The 14,704-nt window shown below is 45.3% G+C and overlaps 1 long non-coding RNA gene across 1 annotated transcript in view; it reads left to right on the forward strand.

Moving 5' to 3' along the window:
• Window positions 1–14,704, forward strand: part of LOC147032098 (uncharacterized) — a 52,431-nt gene that overhangs the window by 3,807 nt on the left and 33,920 nt on the right. The window contains exon 2 of the long non-coding RNA XR_015055031.1: window positions 2,286–2,366. This is a non-coding gene — a long non-coding RNA (uncharacterized LOC147032098). The remainder of the gene's footprint in view (window positions 1–2,285; window positions 2,367–14,704) is intronic.

Here is a 14,704-nt window from a genome sequence, read left to right on the forward strand (position 1 = left end):
GAGGTTAGTGGGGGAGGAGAGAGGAGGATGGGGGAGGAGACAGGAGAAGGTGAGGGAGAGGATAGAGGAGGGTGGGGGAAGGAGAGCAGAGGAGGGAGGGGAGAGGATACAGGAGGGTGTGGTGAGGAGGGGGAAGGGGGAGGAAGTAAGTGTGAGGGGAGGGGAGGAAGTGAGGGGGGGATTTGGGAGTAAGTAAGTGTGAGGGAAGGGGAGGGGGAGAAAGTGTGGAGGGAGTTTGAGAGGATGTAAATATGAGGGGAGGGAGAAGGAAGGCAGTGCGGGATGGGAAGGCAAGACAGTGGGAGGGGAAGGGAAGGAAGTGTGAGGGGAAGGAAAGGCAGTGTGAGGAGAAGGGAAGGCAGTGTGAGGGAAGCGGAAGGGAAGGCAGTGTGAGGGGAAGGAAAGGCAGTGTGAGGGGAAGGGAAGGCAGTGTGAGAGGAAGGGAAGGGAAAGCAGTATGAGAGGAAGGGAAGGCAGTATGAGAGGAAGGGAAGGGAAAGCAGTGTGAGGGGAAGGGAACGAGGCATGAGTGGTGGAGAAAGGAAGACAGCATGTGGGGCAGTGAAGTGAAGGCAGTGTGACGGGCGGGAAAGAAAGTAGCATGAGATAAGGAGAAGAAGGCAGCATGAGAGGAGAGGAAGAAGGCAGTGTGAAGGGAGGGAATGGGAGGGCAGTGTGAGGGGAGGGAATGGGAGGGCAGTGTGAGGGGAGGGAATGGGAGGGCAGTGTGAGGGGAGGGAATGGGAGAGCAGTGTGAGGGAAGTAAATGGGAAGGCAGCATGAGGGGAAATCAAGGCTGCATGAAGTGAGGGGAAGGCAGCATCAACTGAGGGGAAGGCAGCATGAGGGGGGGGGAAGGCAGCATGAGGGGAGTGGAGGGAAGGCAGCCTGAGTGGAGGAGAAGGCAGCGTGAGGGGAGGCGAAGGCAATGTGACAGTATGGGAAGGCAGTGTGAGGGAAGGGGAAGGGAAGGCAGTATGAAGGGAAGGGAAGGATTCATGGGGGGCTGGGAAGGGAAAGCAGCGTGAGGGGCGGGAAAGAAAGTAGGAAGAGAGGAGGGGAAGAAGGCAGCATGAGAGGAGAGGAAGAAGGCAGTGTGAGGAGAGTAAATGGGAAGGCAGCATGAGGGGAAAGGAAGGCAGCATGAGGGGAGGGGAAGGCAGCATGAAGTGAGGGGAAGGCAGCGTCAGGAGAGGGAATGGCAGCGTGAGGAGAGGGGAAGGCAGCATGAGGGGAGGGGAAGGCAGCATGAGGGGAGGGGAAGGCAGCTTGAGGGGAGGTGAAGGCAATGTGATGCGAGGGGAAGGCAGCGTGAGTGGAAGGTAAGTAGCATGAAGGGAGGGAAAGTCAGCGTAAGTGGAAGGAGAGGCAGTATAATAGCAAGGGAAGAAGTGTGCGGGGAGGGGAAGGGAAGTCAGTGTAAGGGCAATGAAGGCAGCATAAGGGTGAGGGAAGGAAGTGTGAGGGGAGGGTTGGCAGCGTACCAGGGCATTACCAGGGTGATAAAATTAGTTGGATGGACCACGAGTTGGCTCAAGTGAAATTATTGGGTCACTAGCAAGGAGTTATTGGCAATTCTGTCTGCAATAACTCATTTCCACCCATACTTGTACGGGCAGAAATTTTTGAGGGGTGGGTCATTCCTCCCTGCAATGGCTCTTGCGGTTCAAGGAACCCCACGGCCAAATTGCAAGGTGGATGGAGAAATTGCACCAGTACTATTTTAATGTGGCCCATAGAGCCGAAAGGCTCATGGGAATGCGGATGCGCTCTCTCGGTGCCCTTTCCTGGACAAAAAATAAATTCCGCATGAGACATGAGGAGAGGGACCAGTTGGCAGAATCCTCCCATCAGATCATTGTCCGAGCAGCCCGGGTGAGAAGGCAGGCTTTACCACTAACCGCAGGTGAAGTATTTGGAACTTTGGCATGGAGCCTGGTCCAGCAGGAGGATTCCTTGCTGGGACCGGTGTACGAGTGGGTCCAGATAATTAAAAGAACCAGCAGTAAGGAGGTCACCCCTCTTGGAGCACACCTTTGTGTGGATAAAGCATGGACATACTGGGTTCAGTGAAAAACTCTGGAATTGAAAGACAACATATTGTATCACAAGTGGGTAGATATTCTCTTTAAGAAACTTTCTGGCTAATAATAATCCCAGACCAATTTAGAACCACAATTTTACAAGTGCACGGTACACACCCTGGCAGACATTTGGGCAGGACAAAGATAACAACTCGGGTCCGCTGGAGGTTCCATTGGGTTAATATGGTGTGTGATATACAGGACTGGTTTCGCGCATGCGACACGTGTTCTACGAAGAAGGGACTGGCACGTCGGATGAAGTCCTCGCGACAATTACACCAGGTGAGGGCCCCTCTTGAGCTGGTTGCCATGAATGTCTTCAGCCCACTACCCTGCACCCGCCAAGGTAACAAATACATCTTCATAGTTATGCAATATTTTACCAAATGCTTGGAGGCCTGGGTATGCACTCAACCAATAAGCTGGGGTTGTGGCACAGGCCTTCTTGGAAGGATTTGTTTGTCGGCATCAGATTCCGGAAGAGCTGCACAGACAAGGGATGAAATTTTGAAAGGAAATTGATAAAAGAGGTGTACAGTCTCTTATAAATTCGAAAAACAAGGACAATTCCCACTAAGAATCAACACCAAATCTGATGAGATGGTGATGTGGCGGTCCTTTCCCTCCAGAGACCGGATCTCGCTGTTGTCTTTTTGGTTTGCTATATTTGGAGTGTTAATAAAGTTATTATACACTCAATGTGCAAGCCCCCCCCCCTTCCCCTCAGACTTTGCATATGTTTCGCTTTCACTTTTACACAAACTGATATTTTCACCCTAATTTTTATCTCCACATTAGTGTGATATTGGGAGTTACATGAATATTAATGAATGCATGATGAACTGCAACTGACGAGGTGGAACCGGAAGTGACGTCAGAGAGCGTAAGGTGACGTAAGGGCAGCAGGAGACGCCATTGAAAACGGTTGAGCTGAAGAACCTACGTGGGGGCTGACTGCTACACAACAATTATGGAGGAAAAAAAAGCTCATTTCCATTTTACCAGCATATACTGTACAGTACCTCAATCGATGCAGGGCCCACCACATTGTTGTCAATGGTGTTACGTGTGTGTACACTGTGTGTCAGGTTGTAGTGAGTAATCTACAAGTACTTCTTTTTTTGTGTTTTCTGGTGTTATCAGAGTTGCGAGGCTCCATAAACGCCACGAACCCAAACTCATCGGCAACAGCCAAATACAAATAAATAAATAATTTTAATGCCAGGGACTTGATATTGTTCGCCACATTTCCTTTATGAATTTTAAGACCGATTAGCAGAGTCGAGGATTTGCAGAGTCGAGGGTGCTTCTGGCTCGATTGACAAAGTGTATTCGGTACACCCGACCAGGGGATCCCCAACTCTCGGACACAGTGTAAAACACTGGGTTCTCCATACTGAGGGCAATCAGTGAGAATGTGTTCATGGTTTTACTGGTGTTATCAGAGCCATGAGGCTATAGAAACGCCTCAAACCCAAACCCCTCGGCTACAGCCAAATCCCCCCCCCCCAAAAAAAAAATCAAACACCAGGGACTTTATACTATTCGCCCCGGTTCCTATTTTTTAACCAGGTATCTTGAATACAGAATATATCCGGTTTGGATGTGAGATAGCTGATGTATTTTTTTTTTTTAACTCCGGCCCATGAGCAGCTGAGCTTTTTGCATTCCATTGGATGATTTTCATTAACCAGCAGGGGAATCCTGGGAGTTTGCAGGGGAATTTCCAGCATTCATTAATCCAGCAGGGGAATTTGACTGGCTGGCACTTAACTTCATCAAAACTAACTGAATTGATGCGTTGGACCAGCCCCTAAGTAGTGGCTGTTGTTCTACAGAGGAGACTATCAGTGTCATTATCAATTATGTAAATGGTGGTTTGTGGCTGATAGCTCTTCTCCCACTGATGTGTCAAATCTTCCTCCCATTTTGGTTCGATTTTTTGGCTACACGTCTATTTTGCCTCCTCGACTCAGGGGCATAACTGAGTTGGCAGGACACAGATCTGATTTTCCAAGGAAAACCCATTACATGTTTTCTTGCTGATTACATTAACATCAGCTCCCATGTCGATCTTGAAGTTCACTCTTCTGCCACGTATCTCAAGATTTACCCTCAATGGTTGTTCATCATTGGTTTGTACTGACCCAACGAAAAATGGTGTATGTGTTCACGGTTCAGATGCATCAACTTCAATTACATTCTTTGGCCTGCAGACTCGAGCAAAGTGAGAAAACTTCCCACATTTCATGCACTTCTTTCCTTCTGCCGGGCAAGAGTCTTGAAGGTTGAACCTTTACCTTCACGCTTATACCTGTCCGTGTCACTTCTGTGTGGCTCATGCTTAACGCGTGCTGCATCTACGGACAACCCTCTCTGTTGCTGAATCTGTGATTTTACCTGTTCATACTGCATAGCCATTGTCACTGCCATGCTCGAAGTCAAGTCACTTTGCCAATTGAAGTTTTTCTGAAAACTCTTTGTCATTTAATCCAAGCACAAGCCTATCTCTAATATTCTCTTCTTTGTTTGCAAACTCAGCGCACTGAGAGAGTTCAAATAAACTTCTCACGTATTCATCAACACTATTCCCCATCCTTTTGGGTTCTTTGATAGAAGACAGCTCTCTCATGATTCATGTTTCTTTTTGGCATGAAATTATCATTAATTTACCCAGCACTGTGTTGAAATCATCAACATTTTCATCTCCAGAATATATTTGAATGTCTGGAAACCTTTTCCAGTTGGCATAGAGCCAAGAGAGCAATAGAAGGTTGCCTCAGATTTAAATCCATCCTGCAAGCACGTTCAAACTGGCACAGGGTGGACCAGAATTAAGGTAGCCAACTTGACGGTGGGCTGCTGAGGACACTCATGTGTGAAGCCTCGGCCATCATGAACAGTCGCCCCCTGATAGTTGATAATTTGAATGATCCCACATCACTCGAACCCTTGTCACCAAACCAGTTGCTGACACTGAAGTCCAAAGTGATAATGCCACCTCCAGGTATCTTCCAAGATGCTGACTTGTACTCCCATAAGTGATGGAGAAGAGTTCAGTACCTGGCACACTCGTTTTGGACAAGATGGAAGAAGGAATACCTTCAGAGCACAACTTCAAGAAAGAAGTGGACTACTCTTCGCTGCAACTTACAGATTGGAGAAGTGGTACTGATGAAAGACGAAAACCTGACACGTAACTACTGGCAGTTAGGCCGAGTTACAGAGATCCACCTGATTGAAGACCACCATGTTCACAAGGTTAGGCTGACCATTGGTAACAGATTACTGAATGTGAAAGGTCTTCCTCTTCATCCCTCTGTCTCACTTGAACAACCGATACACAAGCTTGTGCTAATTCTTGAAAATGATTGTTGTACTTAAAGTACACTGTGCCTGTTAGAAATTAGAGAAGATAATTTGAGGAGGTGTGTAATGCCAGTCATGACATTTGTCGGTTAGTAAAGATTTACAAAACAATTAATATTCTGAGCGGATGTTCTGGGTAGAGCTCGGAGCAAAGGTTCTGGGCGGAGCTCAGATCGGATGTAGATGCATTCTGTGAAGCCAAAAGCTTTGGGCTCTCTGCGAAACTTATATCTTTGCGAAGCTTGCAGTTGCTGCAAGCTTACACCACTCTGATAAGCTTACAATGTGCTGTGGAGCTTATACTGTGTTGCAAAGTTCATACCTGCAAAGTTTACATCTTCTAAAGCTTATACTGCGTTGCGAGATTCATATTGAGCCACGAGGCCATCGGTGTGACCAGGCCCATTCTACGATTATCTACATACAAGCGCTACTCGTTAAGGATGATTAAAGTGGTCAGTATATCTCTCTATGTAGCTAATTGTAAGACTTTATGTAAAAACAAAGAGTGGAATGTATTTTGCGCACGTTTTCCTCTAAACGCATTGCACGTCACGTACATTCGTGCAATTTGCATAACGTAGTTTGACGCCATTTGAGTTTTACAGAGCTCTTCGGAGCTTTCACGGAGCTTTTCGGAGCTCTTACAGAGCTTTTCAGGGAATGAATAAACGACCGAAGGCTTCTGTATGAACACTACTCCTTGTGTCTATAATCTGCTTTTGACAACCAAAGAGCATGCGATACTATGATTATGAAACCCCTAACGGCAGATAAGTGCTTGCTACGGCTTGTATGATGTGCCTTGTGGCTTGCTGCCATTATAAATTCCGTCACAAATAGAAGAGTTTAAGCTGGTAGCACATGTTAAAGATCTTGCTGCAGTAGGGTATGGCTACACAAGGACCGAGATATTCACCATGGCTCCAGATTACGCTGTTCACATCAGGAAGCGTAGGAAAGATGACAAGTGCTATGCAGTGGTTCTACAACTTTATGGACAGATGGCCTGAGCTGTGCGTGGTAAAATCATCAAGTTTATCTGAGCTATTAGAGTACGTTGTGCATCAGAAGAATCGGTTTCAAACTACTTCAAATAACGGGACCATATTCTAACCAACTACAATTGAAACGACAAACCACAGCTTATCTATAATGTAGATGAGAAGGGCATCTATACAGAGAACAAGCAACCTTATGTTGTTGCAGGTAGCTGATAGAGGATATCAACCAAGAGCTGTCATGGCTGAAAGAAACAAGACTGTTACCATAGTTGGAGTGGTTGGTGGTTAATGCACATGGAAAATCAGATATTCCACCTTTCTTTGTTTTCCCAGACAACGAATGGTGCCAGACAATGCAGGAGAAAACTGTTGGTGCTGATGGAATCCTGACAGACTGGATGGTTAATTTCCCAGGTTATTAGATACTATACTCAGGACCATTTCATTAAACATGTACAATGTTTGGATGCTTCAGACGCAATACTTGTCCTGTGTGATGGTCACAGAAGCCACTTAGCTATTGACCTGATCAACTGGGCCAAGGAAAACAATATTGTGATGTTTGTTCTTCCTCCGCACTGTTCCCATATCTTACAAGCGAAAGATGTCGGATGTTTTGGGCACGTTCAGCTGAAGTATAACCAGGAATGTTTATCTTTTGTGTGTGCCAATCAACGTAGAGTAACTAGGTGTGTGGATTTTCTTGTAAAATAAATGCAGATGAGGCACAACAAGGTAGACCTGAAGGCTTGTTTCCATGTGGTATAACATGGAGACGAATTGCCATCGATCAATGTCCTACTCCATATGGGATGCGCCCTCCCTGTGCGCTCCAGTGAGGCTGAACGCTTATGTTCTTGCCTGTGCCGTCTGAAGACCTACCGAAGAGATTCCATGGGAGAAAGTTGGATGGCATGTTTGGCCCTCATAAACATCCACCATGACTTTCCCATATCCCCACATGATGTGTGTGACATTTTCCTTCGAAAACACAATGGCCATCTTTTCCAAAATAGCATCATTTACGAATAATAAAATAATTCACATTCCGCCATCCGATCTGATGGCTTTTGTGGGGAGACCCCCTGCCCTAAGCTTCGCAACCTTGGCGCATGACAGTACACACAGTCGGTCAATGCTATCATTTTGCTCTATAGGTGTGCACAGGCCTTTTTAAAAGGAAGGATCGGGTGGGCAAGTTTGCCACTTTGGCCCATTAGTTATCGCGAATCTGTTGAACTGTTGTGCCAGGGAAGAACACAATGAATTGCAAAAAAAACTTCCAAGAACGCAGGAAATGCCATTCCAACAATCAATTTCTCAAAATCTCTGAGGGAGGACCCCCAAGCCCTGACCCCCACCCCTCCCCCCCCATCTTGGAATTCCTGCATCCGCCCCTGACATGTGCATGCACTACTGATGGAGATGCATTGCCCTGCCAGGAGATTGTGCAGAGGCACAAGTGTAAAACACAGGGCCAGGCCCGAACCAGTATGAGTACCAACATGCAAAACGACGGGGGGACTAAGGTTATTAGAACCGCATAGTTTTTGGAGAGACGTATTGGCAAGTCTCGGGGAAGTTTAGTTGATGATTTAATAATTGTTAGGATAGTTAGAAATGTTTCCTCTGTGTACCACCCACCACTTGGATGATTACTGGCTGCTGGATTTTCCTGCCTGAGAATGCTTTGGGACCTGCAGATGCATTTCCAATTCGTGCTGAGGTTCCCACAGTTCCACCGTTTCTCTTGGGGGATTAAAGTTGACATAGTGGGCCCCAAAAGACGTTAGATCTAGAGACGCAGGAAAAGTATAGAGAGGGGCTAGCTTGGATAGGACCAAGGACGTAGCTGGAACGGATGGGGAAAGAGGGGCATGGACAACAAGGATAGGCCCATGGTTGATTCGGGGGACATTTGAGCTTGGGTCGAGCGAGTCACCTGCCAGTTTGTACTGAAGTAATTTAGTAATTACTTGAGGGTCAATCTGACCGCACACAAAATACTCATGATTAAGTTTCATTCTCTATTTAACATCAGAACTCATGGAGAGATATTATCTAGAAGAACACTCTGTACAGATTTGTGGAAATATCAGGTTCTGAAATAATCAAGAAGGCCGATATATGGCATCACGTGATGTGTAATATATTATCGTTGCAGAAGGAAATTGATGTTAGTTTGGCTGTTTCTTTGAAAGACTTTCATTTTCTTGGTTACATTCAGACTCGGGTGAGAGATGTTGTGATGAAATAAATGTCAGAGAACGATTGTGACTTTCACACGGTAATCTTTACAAAGTGTTATCGTGATTTTATCTTTGTGTTTTAAAATTTGAAATCTCTGGAATTCTATCTCTTTAATTTAAAATGTTTCTTTTTGTTTTGTTTTTTTTCCTTTTGAACGAACAATTGATCAACAAAACCATATAGTCAGAGGCTAGAACAATGCTGAGAGATAAAAACTGCAGATATTGTATTTGTTGTGCGATAATAAGCACATAGAGTAAACATGCAACAGGAACATCTTTTTACCAATTTTACTCTGTGGAATAGTGGAACAAAATGTACGTTCCATTCCAAAATGTACAAGCGTCTAACTTTATAGTGATGTTTATTTTGAGACTTTCAGCTTCATCCAGTTTATTGAAAATAATAAAAAATAAAAGCAGTAATTTATCATTGGTGAAGAAGTAAGCAAGCTTTGGCCTGAAGAAAAAAAGAAACGAGTAATATTCCTGTCTACTAAGCCTAACTTATCTGATTGTGTACTGCTGTTATACAAATGGTCTGGTTTCAGTGAAGGCCATTTTGTTTTGTTGTTTTTTTTCCTATAAAATCTTAACTATTTTCAGCTAGGCAGACAGAAGAAATGAATTCAGCCCACAAAATCCTTTGGGAAAAAAATGTCTTCCAACTTTACTCAAAAATCCAGCCAACTAGTGGAGTGTGTGTGTGAACATATATATATATATATATATATATATATATATATATATATATATATATATATATATATATATTTTCCAAATGCGGGACTACACTATAACAGCAGAGCAAATTGGATGCAATCTGAGAAATTGAATCTGTCTCTCACAGAGAATAAGGAGTTCTGGTTTACCAGAAGCATTATATAATTACATTTCTGCTAATTGTATTTTGTGCTGCAGTGTTTCAGAGCAGAAACAAATATATAATTAAGACATAGAAGGGTATTGAAAAACATGGTGTCATAAACAAGCGTATGCAATTCATGCCAGTGCTGTTGGTGGTTGTGAGTTCAATTGCGTTTGGTTTGTATGGAAGTCATTTAGTAAATATATTGAGTGTCAGTTTCACCGCACACAAACCATAAGATGATGAAGTTTCATTTTCTATCTGACATTGATACCAGTGGAGAGATATGATCAATAAGAACATGATGTACATATCTGTGGAAATATAAGGTTCCAAAGTAATCAGAAAGGATATATGTCATCGCGTGATGTGGAATACATTGTGACGGTTTTGGAAATGTACCCCGGAGGAGAGTAGTCATGTGCACGTAGGAGTCTCGAGAATGAGTTATTTCATTAATTTATGTGGTAGATCTTAGCCCCTTGTCTAAGGGTTTGGGGGGATATGCGTATCCGTTGAGGTTAGTTTGTGTATCCACAGTCTGATGTCTTCCCCCCCCACCCCTCTGTTACTTTCAATCATTCTACTCAATCCACTATCAGTCCATTCCAACAATCCTCCTTCCTGAATGAATCATAATTCTCAATCTTCTCAATCAATCTACCCATAATCCCCTGCACCAAACCTCAACTCATTAACCCTTCTTTCATCCTGTCGGTCTTTCTTTCAACCCCGCAGGTTTCTTCTTGTCCTTCGGTGTGTCTGTCTTCCTCACCACTCAAATCCACTCATTCTTTTATTATTTACCACCAACCACCCATCACTCACTGTAAACAACTAATCACCAGCATCAAATTACTTTCCCACATTCCTCCTTCCCTGCACTTCCACATTCATCAAGTGGGAAAATGTTTCTCAAGTATGAAATAAAGTAGGCTACAACAACACATCTCGCATGCACGATACAGTGCACACTGTGGAATGAAATGTTGGGGCGCACAGGAAGGGGACTGGAGGCACTCTCCGCGGCTTTTGCTTGCAAGGGGCAGGGGGTGAGGGCTGCGTTGAAGGCTCCCTCTGGGATAGCAGGATTTTCAACAAGCTGCATCGCAGAACCACCCCTATCGGATGCGCACCAATGGAAGAGAGGTTCGCACGAAACTGGACTCATAAAAAAAGCCATAAAAAAAGCCAAAAGCCATACGTAAAAAAAGCCGTAAAAAAAGAAACTGGACTCGTAAAAAAAGCCGTAAAAAAAGCCACTCCATATCTGGAGAGCAGCAAAAAAGTCCAGAGTGTGAATTGGACTCTAGTCACGTCAAAGCTTGTCCTGCGAAGAGTATAAAAATTCCAGAACGCAGCCTGGTTAGTGGTGCAGAGTATGACGTCGAGCTGAAGCAGTTTCAGAGGATGGAACGCACCAGAGCCAGTGTACATGGTGAAGCTGCTTGTCCCATGTGTGCAGCAGAAGTGGAGCTGCTTGGCATTGGCATACCTGGGATGCCTAAGAGGAATTTACCTGTTTGTTTGTTTTATTTGTTTCTTTGATTCTTTGACAGAGCTAGTCTTCTTTCCAAGAAACTTTTTCTCTCTCTCTCTCTCTCTCTCTCTCTCTCTCTCTCTCTCTCTCTCTCTCTCTCTCTCTCTCTCTCTCTCTCTCTCTCTCTCTCTCTCTCTCTCTCTCTCTCTCTCTCTCTCTCTCTCTCTCTCTCTCTCTCTCTCTCTCTCTCTCTCTCTCTCTCTCTATCTATCTATCTATCTATCTATCTATCTATCTATCTATCTATCTATCTCCTATCCTATCCTATCCTATCCTATCTTGTCTTCAGTTGTCCTACCCTTTCTCCCGCCCATGGTACACTGAAGCTTGTGGTTTCTCCTGAAACAACTTGCCTTCGCCTCATGGAAGGCAAATCCAACTGAAGGAAATCTGAGTTCCTTCCTTCGGACAATCTGTCAATTCCGACATTAAATCCTTCCTCTTCTCCAATGACCCTATTTCCAATCATCAATTTGGATTCACACCAGGTCACATTACCCTGGACTTGCTGCTCCTGCTTTCCCAAGAATGGATGGAAGTCCTCAATGACAGACATGAGATCAGAGCCATTTCCCTAGACATATCGCGTGCTTTCAATGCAGTCTGGCACCCTGCCCTGCTCACCAAACTCTCTTCCTATGATATCCAAGGCAATCTCCACTCATGGCTAGCAGACTTCCTCTCCTGTCACAGTCAACGTGTGGCCCTTAATGGAATTTTCTCATCTCCTCTTCCTGTCCAGGCTGGAGTTCCTCAAGTCAGTGTTCTTGGCTCAGTGCTTTTTTCTCGTTTTCATCAATGATCTCTCCGACTCTCTGGAAAATCCTCCTTATCTCTTTGCTAATGACTCCACCCTCTGCCGAACAATCTGTCATCCCCTCAGATCAGCAAGCAGCAGCCTCTTCACTCTCTGCAGATCTGGATAAAATCACAAGTTGGTCCAACATGTTGTACATGCCTTTCAATACTGACAAATCTTACACTCTCACCATGTCTCTGCGAAAGGACTGTCTGGAAATCCCCACCCCACCCCCTCCCATCTACTTTCTCAACAATCCTGTTGAAGAAGTCCTTTCATTCAAACTTTTGGACCTCACCATCTGCTATGATTTTTCCTGGGAAAGCTACATCTCCAAGCTGGCCTCCAAAGCCAGTCACTGATTGGACATCCTCCGTCGTGCAAAGTCCTTCCTTGGCACACCTGAGCTCCTGACCACATACAAAGCTTTCGTCTGCAGCCTGATGGAGTACTGCTTCCCCATGGACTGGTATCCTGCCTCTCACCATTCTCAGCTTCATGCTGTGGAAACCAAGGCATTTAGGATCATTGGTATCTCCCGCGATGAGGCTGAGTCTTTGGCTGCCTCACTCTCTCACTGCAGGCAGGTCAGTGGTCTTTCTGTCTTCGACCATCTCCTCTCCGGCCTCCCCCCCCCCCGCTCTGTCTGCTATCCGTCCCGCCCATATTTCCGCATGATGCTCAAGGTCTGCCAGCAACTCCCTTCTGGTAAAACTACCAAAATCAAGAATCACTGCTCACCTTCTTTATTTCATTCCTCTTTTTCCCACCTTTGGAACAAATACCCACACACACTCTTCAATCCCACTCTTCCTTCCACGTCTTCAAAACAGCTGTTCACCACCATCTCTTATCTTCCCCATCCAAAACCATGATCTTTTCTACCCCCATTAATCCACCACAAACCCACCTCCTTCAAATTCCCTGCTTTCCTTCCAGAAAGTCCCTGTAGTGTCCATCTTGTTTACCCAGTGTACCCCACCCTATCCTGCTCCTTTCCACAGATCTCACGTCTCTGTTCTCTCTCTCTCTCTCTCTCTCTCTCTCTCTCTCTCTCTCTCTCTCTCTCTCTCTCTCTCTCTCTCTCTCTCTCTCTCTCTCTCTCTCTCTCTCTCTCTCTCTCTCTCTGTTTTCTGCTTCCCTCTCCCATCCCTCCTGCTCTTCTTGTTATATGCTCTGTGTGTTAGCTCTTATACGAGCCTTGACATTGTGTAAGAAACTAGAAGTTAAAAAAAGCTGCTGTAGTGGGAGCACGGAACAGAAAGACGTTCGTGTGTGAGATGATTGCCGTTGTCAAACTGGGGGCGCCTGCTAGGATTTGCCTACTTGTTCTGGACACCTCAGAAATTCAGCTGCACGTCCCGTTGCACCACCAATCTTTCCATACTTCCCTCTCCCCCTCTGTATATTTGGAGCAGCACAGCCCAGTTTGATTGCGCGAGGTGAGAGAAGGAGTCGACCCCATGCTCTTCTCTTTTTTCCTTCTCAAATTTTATTTGTCCACATGTACTACAATGGTAGTAGCTGGCTGGATGTCTTTAGAGTTCGAGAATTTGTTAAGGTTAGGGTTAGGGTTAGGGTTAGGGTTAGGGTTAGGGTTAGTTCTTTCCTTGAGTTCTCTTTCCTTAAGGAAAGAGCTCTTTCCTTTCCTCTTTCTGTGGCTGACTTGAGATCTTGGGGTCTTGAGTTTGAGCCCCTGTGGTACTGTTGAAATAACACCAGGTGGTTGATCTTTCCGTCTTCCTTCAGAGGTCGGAAAAATGAGTACCAGCTTACTGGTAACAGGGGCACTGCATCAGCGGCACAGCTGCACTTCCAGAAATGATGCAACCAGCAGCCACAGGCTGCAAACAAAACAACAATGCTCTTTCAGATGTACAGACTTCTTACTCATGACATAGACGTTATTGTGCCGTTTCTCTGTAACTGTGTAAGGCGCTCTGGACAACATATATCTTGTATTTTATGACGACCAGGAGGATGGTTTCTTCGAAAGACACTGGCTCCAACTGGGAGTTCCCTATCCCAGGTATCTTTGTTCATTATGGTTTGTCTCTTTACAGCAGCCTCTTCTGTTCTCTGATGAGCATGTTGAAATGCTTTTTGGAGCCTCTCATGGTGCTCAGTAATCCAGTCTTCTTTTACATCTCCTTCTACTTCATTGCCAATTATGAGATTAGGTCAGGCATTTTTGGATCTATGCCAAAAATACATAGAGGGTAGTGGTATGTGGCATGGTAGTGTGCTTGGTAGTGGCATGTGGCATGCAATTGTACACATACATTAATTCCGGATGCAATTCAGGACATTATATTTTCTGATGAGGTGGCAGCATCCCCCGCATGTTGTGCAATGCCCGTTTGAAGTGCTTGCATGGAGTACTGCCTTCAAGGTAATAGGGGTGGGGGGGGGGAGGACGGTGTTTTCTTCACACCGTAAACATTGCACAACTTGGGAATGTCTTTTGATTCAAAACTTCTGCCTTGGTCGCGATAAAGCCTATTCTGATGAACCACTCTGATAAAAAAAAAATCTTTGCCACTGTCTTGGCAGTTTGGTCTCTTGTGGGAAAAGCCTGTGTATATTTTGTACAAGCAAATACCACCCGTATATTAAAGGGGAGGGGTGGGGGAGAAAAAGAGGGAGGGGAGAGAGAGAGAGGGGAGGAGGAGAAAGAGAGGGGAGAGAGTGAAAGGATATGGAGGAGAAAAGAGAGAGAGGAGAGGTGTGAGAGCGATGAAGGGTGGGGGGGGTAGGTGTGAGGAGGGTGGAGGAAGGGAAGGCAACATAT

This window comes from Eptatretus burgeri, chromosome 2, assembly GCF_056783735.1.
Source record: "Eptatretus burgeri isolate ZD-2024b chromosome 2, Ebu_testis_v1, whole genome shotgun sequence".
Classification (NCBI taxonomy): domain Eukaryota; kingdom Metazoa; phylum Chordata; class Myxini; order Myxiniformes; family Myxinidae; genus Eptatretus; species Eptatretus burgeri.